Source organism: Pyxicephalus adspersus, chromosome 6 (assembly GCF_032062135.1).
Source record: "Pyxicephalus adspersus chromosome 6, UCB_Pads_2.0, whole genome shotgun sequence".
Taxonomy (NCBI): Eukaryota; Metazoa; Chordata; class Amphibia; order Anura; family Pyxicephalidae; genus Pyxicephalus; species Pyxicephalus adspersus.
This window is the reverse complement of record NC_092863.1, coordinates 108,039,750-108,054,355: the sequence shown is the minus strand read 5'-3', so window position 1 is coordinate 108,054,355 and position 14,606 is coordinate 108,039,750. Positions and strand designations below refer to the sequence as shown.

General features: G+C 45.3%; 1 pseudogene; it reads left to right on the top strand.

Moving 5' to 3' along the window:
* LOC140332644 (proteinase-activated receptor 1-like) overlaps positions 1 to 2,019 on the top strand; it is a 2,369-nt pseudogene extending 350 nt beyond the window's left edge.
* Positions 2,020 to 14,606: the final 12,587 nt, after the last annotated feature.

Sequence of the window (14,606 nt, the reverse complement as noted above, 5' to 3'; positions counted from 1 at the left end):
CTGCTGATTGGGATGCCCGAAGGAGGGAATGTTGAGCTGCTGGGCACAGCTGGTGGTTGGCTCTCAGACTCTCTAGCATGCTGCTGATTGGGTTGCTGGGTGGGGGGATAATTGAGCTGCTGGGCACAGCTGGTGGTTGGCTCTCAGCCTCTCTAGCATTCTGCTGATGCCATCTTTGCTGCAGCTACAACAAGCTGCTCATCTTTACAGTGCAGCCTCAGCACATCCAGGAGCTCACCATGAGGGTACATTTGGGCTTTACATTTAGTTGGGGGGCATACTGTAATGTTTGTATTATCACGGCTGTACCTTTGCTGGTAATCATTACCCTTTGGTGGTATTTCATTATCATCTTGTTCTGTTATATTCACATCTTTCCATAATTCTTTTCTGCAACTCATGACAAAGTCTCCATGATTAGAGTGTCACCTAATGACTTCAGCTCTTTTTTTTCCAGATTCAGGGCACACCTGGAACAAAACCAAACATCATATTCAACATATTCAAGATGGCCCCAATAAGAGATTGTTTGCAGATTTGTTGTATCTGAGAAGCCGGTGGGTGACAGGGTTTGTGCCCTCTGTATACTCCTTGGTTCTCCTGGTGGCTCTTCCTCTCAATATAATAGCCATCATCATCTTCTTGGTGAAAGTGAAGGTTGGCAAGCCGTCGGTGGTGTACCTGCTGAATCTTGCAGCTGCCGATGTTCTTTTTGTCAGTATTCTTCCTTTCCACATTGTGTACCGATTCTCAGGAAATAACTGGCTGATGGGGGAGGGGATGTGCCGGTTAGTCACTGCCGCATTTTTCAGTAACATGCATGGATCCATCCTGCTGATGACCAGTATCAGTGTGGACCGGTTTCTCGGTCTGGTCTACCCAGTCCAGTCTCTTTCCTGGCGTACGGTAAGACGAGCTTGGTTGGTGTGTTTGGGCATGTGGACGATATCGTTGGTTGCCGTTGTGCCATTTCTCATTATGCAACAAACCCGACCGACTCCAGAACTACAAATCACAGCGTGATATGATATTCAGAATACCCAAGATCTTCACAGGTTTTATGTTTATTACTATTTCCCTTTTTATATTTTCTGCCTTTACTTGTTACCACTTTCTGTTACATTGGAATCATCCGTAGTCTCAGCGCACCGACCATTAAGGGTGCACAGAGGAAATCTCGAGCCGTCCTCTTGTGTGTGGTTGTGCTGTGTGTGTTTGTCCTTTGTTTTGGCCCAACCAATGTTTTTTTGTTGGTCCATTTTCTGCAGGTCTACACACAAACCAGTAACTTTGTGTACATCATTTTCATCCTGAGTGTCAGTGTGAGCAGTGTCAGTTGTTGTCTGGATCCTATTATCTATTGCTATGCATCCTCACAATGGCAGAGACATGTGTACAGTCTGCTGGGATGTAAGGGGGGGGGACACAGCAGGGAGGCAGCACCAGATCCTCATACACAGTGAGCAGAGACATCTGCACCCCAAGAACACTTTGCAACCCTCCACACTTGTATAAGTTCATAGCAATAGACAGCAGTTTACTAAATGGTGTCTCCTATTCACATTGCCATCCTATAAAATAATCAGACATATTTCACACTGAGCAGAGGGACCCCCCTGAGGTTATCTGTAAATCACATCTTATAGAAAGCCTTCACTGTGAAGCATTTTACAGAGCCCGGATCTTCCCAGGCACAGCAACACTGGCTTTTCTGACCTGACAATGAGACATAAATAAGCTAAAGGAAAGCAAAACACCTGGATAGCAGAAAAAAAACAATACAAAGAGCGCAAACAATGCAACCACAGTAATGTGACCACAGCACAACGCCACTGCCACGATGGAGACATTAAATAGGAGCAACACGAGGTTAGAATCTGCCCAACATGCAATCAGTGATGGAACCTCTGCTCTAAGGATTGGACCACATGGGAAGGAATATGAGAACATTCTACCCCTAACATACAGCAAGGGTCCCCAGGTCACCCAGAAAGGATGGGAGGGGGGAATAAAGCTTGGGAGGGGGCACTACACAAATTATGAGGGGTACAGAAAGGGCCCCCAGGTCACCCAGAAAGGATAGGGGGGAAAAAAGCTTGGGAGGGGGCTCCTGACACAGAATATATGCAAAGTGGATGCTTTATTTATATTCAATAGCTTATTTGCTTCATATTTTTATTTTACTCAAATTTTCCCCCTCCCCCCCTAAATCTGTCCTGCTTCTAATAGCAGATATATTTCGTATTGTAGACAAATAAAGATTTTGTTTTATCAGAGAAGACTCAGTGAAAGTTTCCATTTATCTACCTTGACTCTAATCCTATGATATCAGGATTGTGACATGCCCGAGGGTGAGAATTACCCCGGGGTAGAGGTGTGGGTTAGTAGTTATCTTCCACCTATAGGTAAAGAGACAAAGAGGAAAACTGGCTCCATGAAAGGAATAAGAAGCCATCTACTCTACGTCTGGCCATCACTGCTTAGGGTCCTCTCATTAAAAACCTCTGCCATGGCCATTCACCAATTCTCACCTGCAGCCAGGTAACTCAAAAGATGAACAGCTATCCCAAAGACAACCAGCATCCACCTTGACACATTGCATAGATGTCATGGAAATATAAATCCCGGGGTATATATCAGGTATTCTGGGGTATAAATGGTGGGGTATGTTCCTAGTATACACGCTGGGTTGTGTTCCCGATGAACAAGGGTATAAATGATGGGGTATAATTGCTCCTGGTGTATCTACTTTACTTATGGAGTGCCAATATGATTTACATGGCTGGTGGTGGGAGAGAAGCATTATTGGGTGTTGTAGGGTGGGAAGAAACATGGAGGTCTCTGTTGGGCCCAGGCTGAGAATAGCTCGCCAGCCCTGGTGCCAGTTCAGGATAAACACGTTTAGTTGAGGCCCCAATGGGTTCTCTTCTCTGCCCACAAACAATTGAAATGGACTCCAAAGTCAGCGGGAAAAGCGGTGTGTAAACAGTTCTTAATGAGGCAGAATAACACCTTCCTTCCTGCCGCCGGGCGCCTGGAGAATCACAAACGGCCCGGTGTTATTCATAGTAATGCTGTGTACACATTCCATACCCAGCCAAAATACCACCTGAAACCATGAGCCCAACCCTCAGCGTGCCCAGCAACACAGGCCAAGGAGTCAATAGCCATGTGGTTGGCAGAATATCAGTGCCACCATGGCTCAGCTCGTCACCCCCTCATATTATCTCCTATGTATATATACCCAAGTCATATATAACCCATATATATATAAATATATATTTATCCCTTCATATATCACCCATATATATATATCACCCCTCATATATCACCCATATATATATATCACCCCTATCACCCCCTCATATATAAACCATATATAAATATCACCCCTCATATATCACCCATACCCTGTTTCCCCGATTATAAGGCACTGTCTTATATTTTCTGAAATGCCAAAATATGCCCTAGGTCTTATTTTCAGGGGGATGTCCTATTTTTCCATGAAGAAGATTACAGTACACATTTATTGTTGAAAGTCACTCATGATCACTCATGTGCCATTCATTGTCCCCTTCTGTTCACTTACTGGTACTTAAGTGTAACTCCGTTAGGGCAGGGATCAGCAGCTTGCTTCCTGGTGCAGAATCGCGGGGGCGCGTGTGCTGGCATCTTACTTTCAGTTTCGCTCTTAACTGCAGCCAGGAGGAGACACACACACGATCAGGTATCGGGGGATGTCTTATTCACGGGTGAGTGCCTTATTTTAATTATTTTATAAAAAATCGGGGGTGGCTTATTTAATAGGGATGCCTTATAATCGGGGAAACACGGTATCACTTATTATATATATCACCCCCTCATATATCACCCATATATTTAAATCACCCCCCCATATATCACCCCCTAATATCATCTAAATATATATCACCTCTCATATATCACCCATATATATATCACCCCTATATATCACCCATATATATATATATTATATATCACCCCCTCATATATCATATCATTCATCTGAATAATCACCCTTCCAGTTCTCTCAAGGCAATCATGGAAGGATTCTGGGGAGTCTAATATGAGTAATGGGAGCCCCTGGCATGTCCTGGATTTTTCTCTTAGCCCCTTTGGATTTCATTGTCTTCAATATAATCCACACAGGAGACTGGAATATGAATCATGTCCAGTATGGGGAGGAGGGCAGATCTATATCCTGGGGAAATAAATCAACCCCCCAATATAAACCATTCTTAGATCCTCACCCCATTCATTCACACATGTGGGTTCTTCTGCCTCAGGAATTTAAAATTGTGATAACTGGATTATGTGTATTACCGGTTTTATTGCCAGAGAATTCCCATCTCTCAGTAGATGAATCTCATTACATAAGCAGTGGATGGCATAATAAGGGGGGAACAGCAATAGAAACATTGTCAGAAGTTCTCATCCTTCTATACTGTGTCCTCCATGGCAAAATTTCACATCACTAAAGCTACATACACAATCCAGATAGTCATTGTGCTTGTCCAGGGTAAAAATCTGACCGTTGTACTGCGCCCCCTGACTGCAGTGTTCTCCCCAGCCCCTTTTAGCTGGGCGCACCACCCGGCACTTTTCAGCAGCCACCTGGCTGTTTTTGAGTGGTTACTGATAAGTTGGGTCACAATATGTGGGCTGCCACCCACCTACAATTTCTTCCCACCCAGCTCAAAAAAATTTCTGTGTTAAGCACTGGACTGTATAAATACCATGGAATAGTGTCACTCTAATGTGTGTACTTTCTGTGCATGTGACACCCTCCTGAGTCAGGGTAATACTTTAGTTTAAATGTTACATTTTGCTTTGACTACCCCAGAACTGTGCCCTTCAACTCACTCCACATTTTGGTGCAGCAAATACCTGCTGAGTACCCTCCTTGGAACCCCATGGGGAATGGGTTGTTTCGGATAAAGTGGTGTCCACACCAAATTTTAGGTGGGGGCCCTAATGCATGGCATTTCTCCTTGCACTCTGGTATCCCATCACTTGGGGCCTTGGAGAAGGTTGAAGGCCTGGCAATTGCCCAGTTTGTCCCAACCTAAAACCATCTCTGGAATGGAGAATCCAACCCTTTTAGCACCTCTCCCATGACCAAAGATCTACTCCTTTACACCTACCAATGGAGAGACTGACCCTCAGGTACGTTGTGTCTCTATGATTTTAATTCTGATCTCACATAGATCTGGGGCTGGTGAACGCACCGATATCCTTAGAACGGTATACAATTCTCCTTCATGGGTCACTATACTATTCATTAAAAACTATCAGGAATGACCTTTGTAATCTAGAGTATCACCCCCACAAAGTGTGGAAATGGAAAGTGAGAGCATCGGAAATGGGCTCCCAAAAGCTTACAATCTAGGCTCCGTTATCCACAGATTTGTGGACAAATCCAGCTTCCTGCCCTCTTCCGCTGGCATTGAATCATATGTGACTGGAGCTGCATTTCTTGGATGAAGAATTCAGCCTTTGGAATGTCTGTAACACCTCAACTCTTAAGCTGAGCTGGTTTTAACACTCTGAGCTCTGCATTTAGTACCGTCATGGCTTCCTGCCAATGTACACAACTCTGGGTAAACTGTTACCGGGACATGTAATCCATGGACCAAAGAGCTTCCGATCTACAACCTTCAGCCAGAGATAAAGACTACGGTTCACCTTGAGTTCACAGAAAAATTCAAAAGTGTGTTTTAGTATTTGGACCTCACTTTTTTATGGGTACCCCTACGACAATCAATGTGACCAGTGACAGATCATGTCTGGGTACAGCTTTCAATATCACCTTTAATGAGCATGGTTGGCCATGTGAGGACAAGGAAACATAAGAGGAAACAGACAAAATCTCAATGCAGACCTGAGATGAGTCTACTAATTATAAAAATGACAAAAACTACATTAATTGTTTGAAGATGTTTAATGGTGTAAAGTTCCATGTACATTGAAGTGATAGAAAAGCCTCCCTACATTGGTGTTTGGCAATGGAAGAGCCTCCCTACATTGGTGTTTGGCAATGGAAGAGCCTCCCTACATTGGTGTTTGGCAATGGAAGAGCCTCCCTACATTGGTGTTATGGATGATGTAGACGTGTTAGTGTGGCGGTGTATGGATCTGTTATAGTAATGTGTACACATGATGTAGACGTGTTAGTGTGGCGGTCTATGGATCTGGTATAGTGGTGCGCACACATGATGTAGACGTATATTAGCAGTTTATTGCCGTGTATTAGTGTGGCGGTGTATAGATTTGTACTAGTGTGGTGGTGTATAGACGTGTGTTTTATTGAGGCGGTGTATAGAAGTGTGTTAGTGTGGCTATGTATGGATCTGTTATAGTGATGTGTACACATGATGTAGACGTGTATTAGCGTGGGGGTGTGTAGACATTTATTAGTGTGGAGGTGTATGGATCTGTGATTGTGATGTGTACACATGATGTAGATGTGTATTAGTGTGGCAGTGTATGGATCTGCTATAGTGATGTACACACATGATGTAGACGTGTGTTATTGTGGTGGTGTATGGAGCTGTTACAGTGATGTGTACAGATGATGTAGATGTGTATTAGCTTAGCGGTGTGTAAATGTGTATTAGTGTGGCGTAGGATGGCTCTGTGAGAGTGTAGCAGTGTATAGACGTGTATTAGTGTGGTGGTGTATAGACGTCCAAAAGTGTGGCTGTGTGTAGATGTGTAATAATGTGGCGGTGTATAGACGTGTATTAGTGTGGCCTGTACAGACCTGTTTTAGTGTGGCGGTGTGTAGACGTGTAATATTGTGGCAGTGTGTAGACGTGCGATAGTGTGGCGATGTATAGACGTGGAAAAGTGTGCCGGTGTGTAGACTTGTACTAGTGTGGCGCTGTATAGACGTGTATCGGTACAGCGGTGTCACAAACCTATGTCTAAATTAACCTTATTGCACATGCTCAGTTTGCACCGCACTTTGCACATGCCCAGTGTGAGCTCCAATCAGAGACTGGGACGGCACTATATGAAGGCTCCATGATTTGCTTCCAGTGTGGATTGATCGTGACAACTTCCTGCTCCTGATTCTTGGTCCCTGCTCTTGACTCTTGGTTCCTGCTCCTCGCTACTCATGCATCCTCCTCTTTCCATCTGATCTCCGTGTATGACCTCCAAGGTTTGTCTGCAATCTATTATCACCACTGTTACCTGCAAAGATATTGGACATTTACCAGCACCGTTATCTGCCCAGTCAATGGAGATTTGCCTCTACTGTTTATCAGCAAGGTGGATATTTACCACTATCTTTTCTGCAAATAAACTAAAGGGGACATTTACCCATTAACCAATACATGTGTGTGTGATCTCCTCGTTACCATCACCATCAAGATTCCCTCAAACAGAGCTCTCCTTTCTGAAGGCTGACAGTGTCAATCTGCCCACTATGAGCTCAGGAGGGAAACCCTCACCCCTTGAGGTAATGGCCCAGCAACTTTCCAGCCTTACTCAAGCAGTACAGAATCTGCATGGGGGGTACTTGAGAACTCGAGAACTGCCTGGATACCCTCCAGAATTGTCTGACAGCCAGCCAAAGCTCTGAAGTAGCCTCCGCTTCAAACGTCGCTCCCCCGGGGTCTGTGGCCCCTTCACCCCCAGACCGCAAACCCAAGGTCCCTTTACCAGAATACTTTAATGGAGAACGAGAGAACTTCCGATCTTTCAAGAATTGTTGCCAGTTGCTCTTTGACTTACAGCCACAGACATACCACACAGACGTTATATGGGTCAAAGTGGTGATCTCAATACTGCAGGGGGAGCCGCAGACATGGGCTTTTCGCCTGATGGAGAAAGGTGACCCCCTTCTCCACTCCTTGCATGGTTTTCTCAATTCTATGGGGGTCGTGTATGATGACCCTAGTCGTGCAGCCTCAGCAGAATTAACCCTGTGCAGATTACGCCAAGGCTTGCGTCCTGTTGAAGACCACATTGCAGAGTTTAGGGTGGCCTCTGCAGACACATCTTGAAATTTAACAGCACTCCTCATCTAATTTTGCCAAGGTCTTTCTGAACAGATCAAGGATGATCTAGCCCATGTCTCCATCCCTAAGTCTTTAAATAACCTCGTCATGTTGGTGACGCAGGTCGATCGCCGTTAGAGAGAGAGAGACTGTGAGAAAAGGGACGTTGTCAGAACCTTCAGTCAAGTACGGCTACCAGCCGTTCCTTCAGTCTCCACTAATAACCCATCTACAGAGCGAGAAGAGCCTATGCAAATTGGGACTATTTATCCACCCCTCTCTGACACAAAAAGACAGCAGTGTAGAGATGGGGAAACTTTGTTTATACTGCGGTGCTGCGGGACATTTTCGCCTGAACTGCCCACAACGCCCAGTGGGTAAGTCTGACTTACAGAGCCCTATATGCTCTCCTTTAATGACTGTGGGAAGGATGTTTATATCCATCTCTCTTATCCTTCAATGGCCAGGAGGCTAAGACCAACGCAATTATTGATTCCGGTGCAACTCACTGTTTCATTGACATACAATTCGCCCACGCTCAAAGAATCCCAGTTAAAGAAAGAAACTTTCCCATTGCCATTTCATTGGCCGACGGTTCCACTCCCTGTACCGGGCAAAAAACCACTTGCACCCCTCCAATGGAGGTACATACCCCTTTGGGGCATCATGAGCACTTATCCTTTGACTTGCTACCTTCACCAATATTTATTTTGGGACTATCTTGGCTGCAGATCCATGATCCCAATATCCACTGGTCTAAGGGTACCATTTCTTTTTCTTCTACTTTTTGCCAGCAGAACTGTTTCCGGGAGACCAAAGAATCCTTAGTCATGGCCACCTTGTCTTTGGAACAGGAAGCAGTACTTCCAGAGGTGTACAGAGAATTCTTAGATGTCTTCGATCCAAAAGGGGCCGATACCTTGACCCCTCATGGGTCATATAACCGCCCTATCGATTTATTGCCAGGGTCTACTATCCCCTATGGCCATATTTTCCCACTCTCCGATCCAGAACTCGTTGCACTGAAAACCTACATTGAAGAAAGCCTCGCCAAGGGATTCATCCGGCCTTCACGTTCACCAGCCGGAGCAGGTATCTTCTTTGTTGAAAAAAAGGACGGTTCCCTGCGACCATGTGTCGATTATCGTGCTCTGAACCAGATAACCATCAAGAACCAATACCCACTTCTTCTGATATCTGAACTATTCCAAAGGCTCCGTACAGCAAGAATATTTACCAAGTTGGATCTCCGCGGGGCATACAATTTGATCCGCATCAGACAGGGGGATGAATGGAAGACTGCCTTCCACTCCCGGTACTGGCATTTCGAGTATCAAGTAATGCCCTTTGGGCTGTGTAATACCCCAGCGACCTTTCAAAGACATACTGGACGTATATGTCATGGATCTGGACGACATTCTGATTCCCTCGAAGGGGCATCGTCAACAAGTAAAAGAGGTCTTTACTCGACTCCGGCAGAATCATCTTTTTGCAAAGATTGAAAAATGTGAATTTGAGAAGGATCGAGTAAACTTCCTAGGCTTGAATATCTTGGGTCAAGGCATCACAATGGACCAAAGTAAGGTTCCAGCTGTCCTCGAATGGCCCGTCCCATCATGTTGCAAGGAGGTCGAGATTCCTAGGCTTCTCAAATTTCTATCATTCGAGATTTTTCTCGCATTGTCCGACCATTGACTGATTTAACTCGGACACAGAAGATTTTCCAAAGGAACGATAACGTCCAGCAGGCATTCGAGCATCTGAAGACACAATTTACCACCGCTCCTGTGTTGGCACATCCAGACTCTAACTTGCCTTACATGTTGGAACTGGATTTGTCCAAGCAAGCTGTTGGTGCAGTTTTGTCTCAGGGACAAGGGGAGAAGCAAATACTGCATCCTCTACCCTTCCGATTGCAATTTCGATGTGGGGGACAGAGAGCTACTTGCAATTAAGTTAGCCCTGGAGGAGTGGAGACATCTCCTGGAGGGGGCTCTTCACCCAATTGTGATATGGACTGATCATAAGAATCTGGAGTACTTACGGGCTGCCAAGCATCTTCAGCCGCCTCAGGCCCGTTGGTCCCTCTTCTTCACACGGTTCAGTTTTCAGATATCATACCGACCAGGCTCAAAAAAGGGGAAACCAGACCCCTTGTCTCGGATTCATATCAGGGCTGAGTCGCCAGAACATGGAAAACTGATCCTTCCAGACAGCCACTTTCTCCTGTTAGAGACACAATTACTGAAACAAATCAAGAACTTCCAAGACACTTTCGCCTGATACAGAGGAACTCTTGACTCAAGAAGCAGGTTTTCTGTTACATCAAGGATAAATTTTTGTTCCAGTTCCCTTACAGACTCCTGTCCTTCAAAGCATGCATGCCCATCCCATGGCAGGACACTTCAGTTCCCTCAGAACTATTGAATCAACACACCGCAGGTTCTGGTGGCCTATTTTAAACAAGAATTATACCGAGTTTGTCCAAGGATGTGATGTCTGTGCTAGAAACAAAGGCCAAACAGCGCTACCCATGGGGCTCCCGAGACCTCTACCAATACAGGACCAACCGTGGGATAACATCTCTATGGACTTCATAGTAGAGCTTCCCCCCACGGGAGGATGTACCACCATTTTAGTGGTGGTAGATCGTTTCACATCATTCGAGTCACTTCATTCCCCTCAAGGGATTACCCTCTACTCCTGACCTCGCCAGGATTTTCATCAAGGAGATTTTTGGTCTTCATGGCTTCCCACAGCAGATCTTGTCAAATCGAGGGTCACAATTTACCGCTAAATTCTGGGTTCAACTGCAAGAGTCTCCAGATCGATGTGGCATTCTCATTGACCTATCATCCTCAATCCAATGGCCAAACAGAGCGCATTAATTAGGTACTGGAGCAGTACCTTTGTTGCTACTGCTCATCTCTTCAGGACGATTGGGTGCGTCTGCTACCTTTAGCTGAATTTGCTCTTAACAATGCAATGCACACCTCTACCAAAATGTCTCCCTTCTTCGCCAATTTCGGGTATCACCTAAACATGTTTCCTGACCTAACGCCCAGTCTATCTGTTCCAGCAGTAGAAGAGTTAACTTCAGAACTTAAGCATGTTCATCAGGAACTTCAGCAGAACTTAAAACTGGCAGAAGAAGAATGCAGACAGACATCGGCGACCTCACCCTAATATAAAGATCAGGGATAAAGTCTTGCTCTCTAGCACCCACCTTCGGTTACATTGCCCCTCAAAGAAGTTGGGTCCCAAGTTCGTGGGTCCATTTTCTATCACGAAGCAGATTAACCCAGTGGCCTGTCAATTACTCCTTCCACGCACCATGAAAGTGCACCCCATTTTTCATGTCTCTCTGATAAAACGGGTGAACCCGGGCAGAGTCCAAACGGCAGAATCTCTACCCATTTTCATGCATGGAGAAGAGGATTTTGAGGTGGAGAGAATACTGGACTCTTGAAGAAGAGGTAAAGGCATACAATACCTTATCAAATGGAAGGAAAGCTCATAAGAACCTGGGACATCAGTACATGACACCCGGTTAGTGAATGACTTTCACCGGCAGCATCCAGAGAAACAAAGTCCGGAGGGCGTCCAGAGGCTGCCCTTAAGGGGGGGAGCACTGTCTCAAACCTATGTCTAAATGAACCCTATTGCACATGCCCAGTTTGCACCGCACTTTACGCATGCTCAGTGCGTACCCTTACTCTGCACATGCCCAGTGTGAGCTCCAGTCAGAGACTAGGACAGCACTATATGAAGGCTCCATGATTTCCTTCCAGTGCGGATTGATCGTGACAACTTCCTGTTTCCTGGTTCTTGCTCATGCATCCTCCGCTCTCCATCTGATCATCTGTGTATGACCTTCAAGGTTTGTCTGCAATCTATTATCACCACTGTTATCTGCAAAGTCATTGGACAAATATCACCACGTGTAATATTGTGTATTAGTGTGACGGTGTACAGACGTGTATTAGTGTGTGGGAGTGTGAAGACATGTATTAGTGTGGCAGTGTGTAGACGTGGATTAGCGTGGCGGTGTATAGGCGTGTATTAATGTGGCGGAGTATAGATATGGATTAGTGTGGAGGTGTATGGATCTGTGATAGTGATGTGTACAGATGATGTAGACATGTATTAGGATGCCGGTGTGTAGACGTGTATTAGTGTGGTGGTGTTTAGACGTGGATAAGTGTGGCGGTGTATTGACATGTATTAGTGTAACGGTGTGTAGATTATTATATATTAGTGTATTATTGTGGCGGTGTATAGATGTATAATAAAGTTGCAGTGTATAGACGTGTATTAGTGTGTTAGTGTGGCGGTGTGTAGACTTGTGTTAGTGTGGCTGTGTGTAGACGTGTGTTAGTGTGGCAGTGTGTAGACGTGTGGTGGTGTGTAGACGTGTGTTAGTGTGGCGGTGTGTAGACGTGTGTTAGTGTGGTGGTGTGTAGACTTGTGTTAGTGTGTGTAGACTTGTGTTAGTGTGGTGGTGTGTAGACATGTGGTATGTAGACATTTAATTACACTGTCGTATGTATGAACAGAATGGTGTTGCACTGCTGTCTCGTTATTGGCTTCCATCCGCCAACATTTTTATGACTTCCTGTAGCTGAGGAGATGAGAGGAAAAATCCCTGTTTATGCTTCAAAGAAGTTTGTGCCAGAGAAGGGAAAACATTGAAAGGAAACAGTAAAAGAACTGAGCAAGGAGAGGGGAGCCCAACCCACAGCCACCTCAAGGGATCCAATAAATATTCTATATCAGCAATCACCAGAATGAAGCTGATTGAAGATGGTGGCTGCTGCTGCCTCCTGAGGATTCTTCTTTGAAATGATCCAGTCTGTACCACTTACTCGTCTCCTATCTGACCAGTGAAAGAACTGTACACGGTGGCCACAGACCAGTGAAAGGACTATACACGGTGGCCACAGACCAGTGAGAGGACTGTACATTATGGCCACAGACTAGTGAAAGGACTGTACACGGTGGCCACAGACCAGTGAAAGGTGGCCTCAGACCAGTGAAAGGACTATGCACGGTGGCTTTAGACCAGTTATAGACCAGCCTGTTACCTGACTACTTTGTCCACTGCCTGCCCTGACCTCGGCCTGTTAGCTGACCTTCACCTTGTCTGCTGCCTGCTCTGTCCATCAGTCCGCCTGGACTATACCTTCTACTGTCAGCAGTCCATGCTCTTTACTGTCCCTACACCGAAGCCATCTGCTCCGCTTGCCCCTGGTGGCGGGAGCCTGGGGGCTGCGACCTGCTGTTCTCCCGCAGCAAAGCTGTCTGGTAGCCATTGGGGTCACTGGCCCATCATCCCTTGCGGGGTGCTCTGGTGAAAACCAGGAAACACTTAGATTTTGCTTTCCAGGTAATCCTGCGTCACCTCCCAGAGAGCGCAGCCCTAACAGTTGACCACATATTAGGATTACTTTTTATGTTTCGTGGATGATTTGGATGCACAACATTTTCTGTGAAATGGTGCAACTTCATGAAAATAATCAACACTTTCAGAAATCCTCAGATCCAATAGTTTACCCCATTGTCTGTAGGGGTGAAGCATCAAATCAGCCCATGAGGTATGGAGATCTACTCTGCATTGATCATTTATGGACAAACAATGACATTTGTTGGGTCACTGGATGATGATAAAGAATAAGTGACCCTAAATGTCCAGAGAGAAAGATCCTCAAGGTCAGGAAGAGAAAAGGTGCCCTGCTACGATCAGGAAAAATAAAGGTGGGTAGATAGAAAAGTATGACACTAATGGTCATGAGAGGGAAAGGTTACCCTGATAACAAAAGGGTCCCCAATATTCAGGGTAAAAAAAGATAGCCCAGCATTCAGGTTAGGAAAAGGTTAGCTCAGCATTCAGGGCAAGAAAACCTTTCCCCAGCCTTCAGGGTAAAAAAAGGTTTACCAAAAGCCAAATGAGAATTAGGCAACCTGAATGTTCAGTAAGAATTGGTGGCCCTGATGTCCAGGGGAGAAAAGATGACCCTGATGACATTTTGGGCACAGTGTGGAGAATACAATTTGGAAACTCCTTGGTATGATGTTTAGAAGTGACACGGTGTTCCCAGGAATCTAATAATTACGGGCCCTGTGGGATTTATAAGCATTATCATTTGGAAATATCCGGGATACTGAAGGACTGAATCATTAGTAGCAGCTGCCAGCTCTGCAGGCCAATGACAAGGCACAGCCAAGACAAACCAATAAAATCAGAGAGCAAACATATAAACTGCGGCTTTAATTCTACAGCAAAACACAAACCAAACGTGAAACAGCTGAGCAGAAACTTGGGTTAGATTGCCAGCTTCTGTGGCTCCATTCTGGACAAATATGGAAGCACCAATCAAATTTCCTCAGTGCAGCAATGTTAGCCTGATATCCTAAAGGTGAACCTTCTTCCTAAACATGTCTGCCCACCCAGTCCAATCCATTGGCCTTGACAAAAGTGTCCATGGAAGAAACCAATATTACTAAATAAATAAAAAGTCCTGCAAGTAGAGAATCTGAATATGCTGCCTTTACAGAGACCCCTGCTCCAGGCGTGTGCTATGA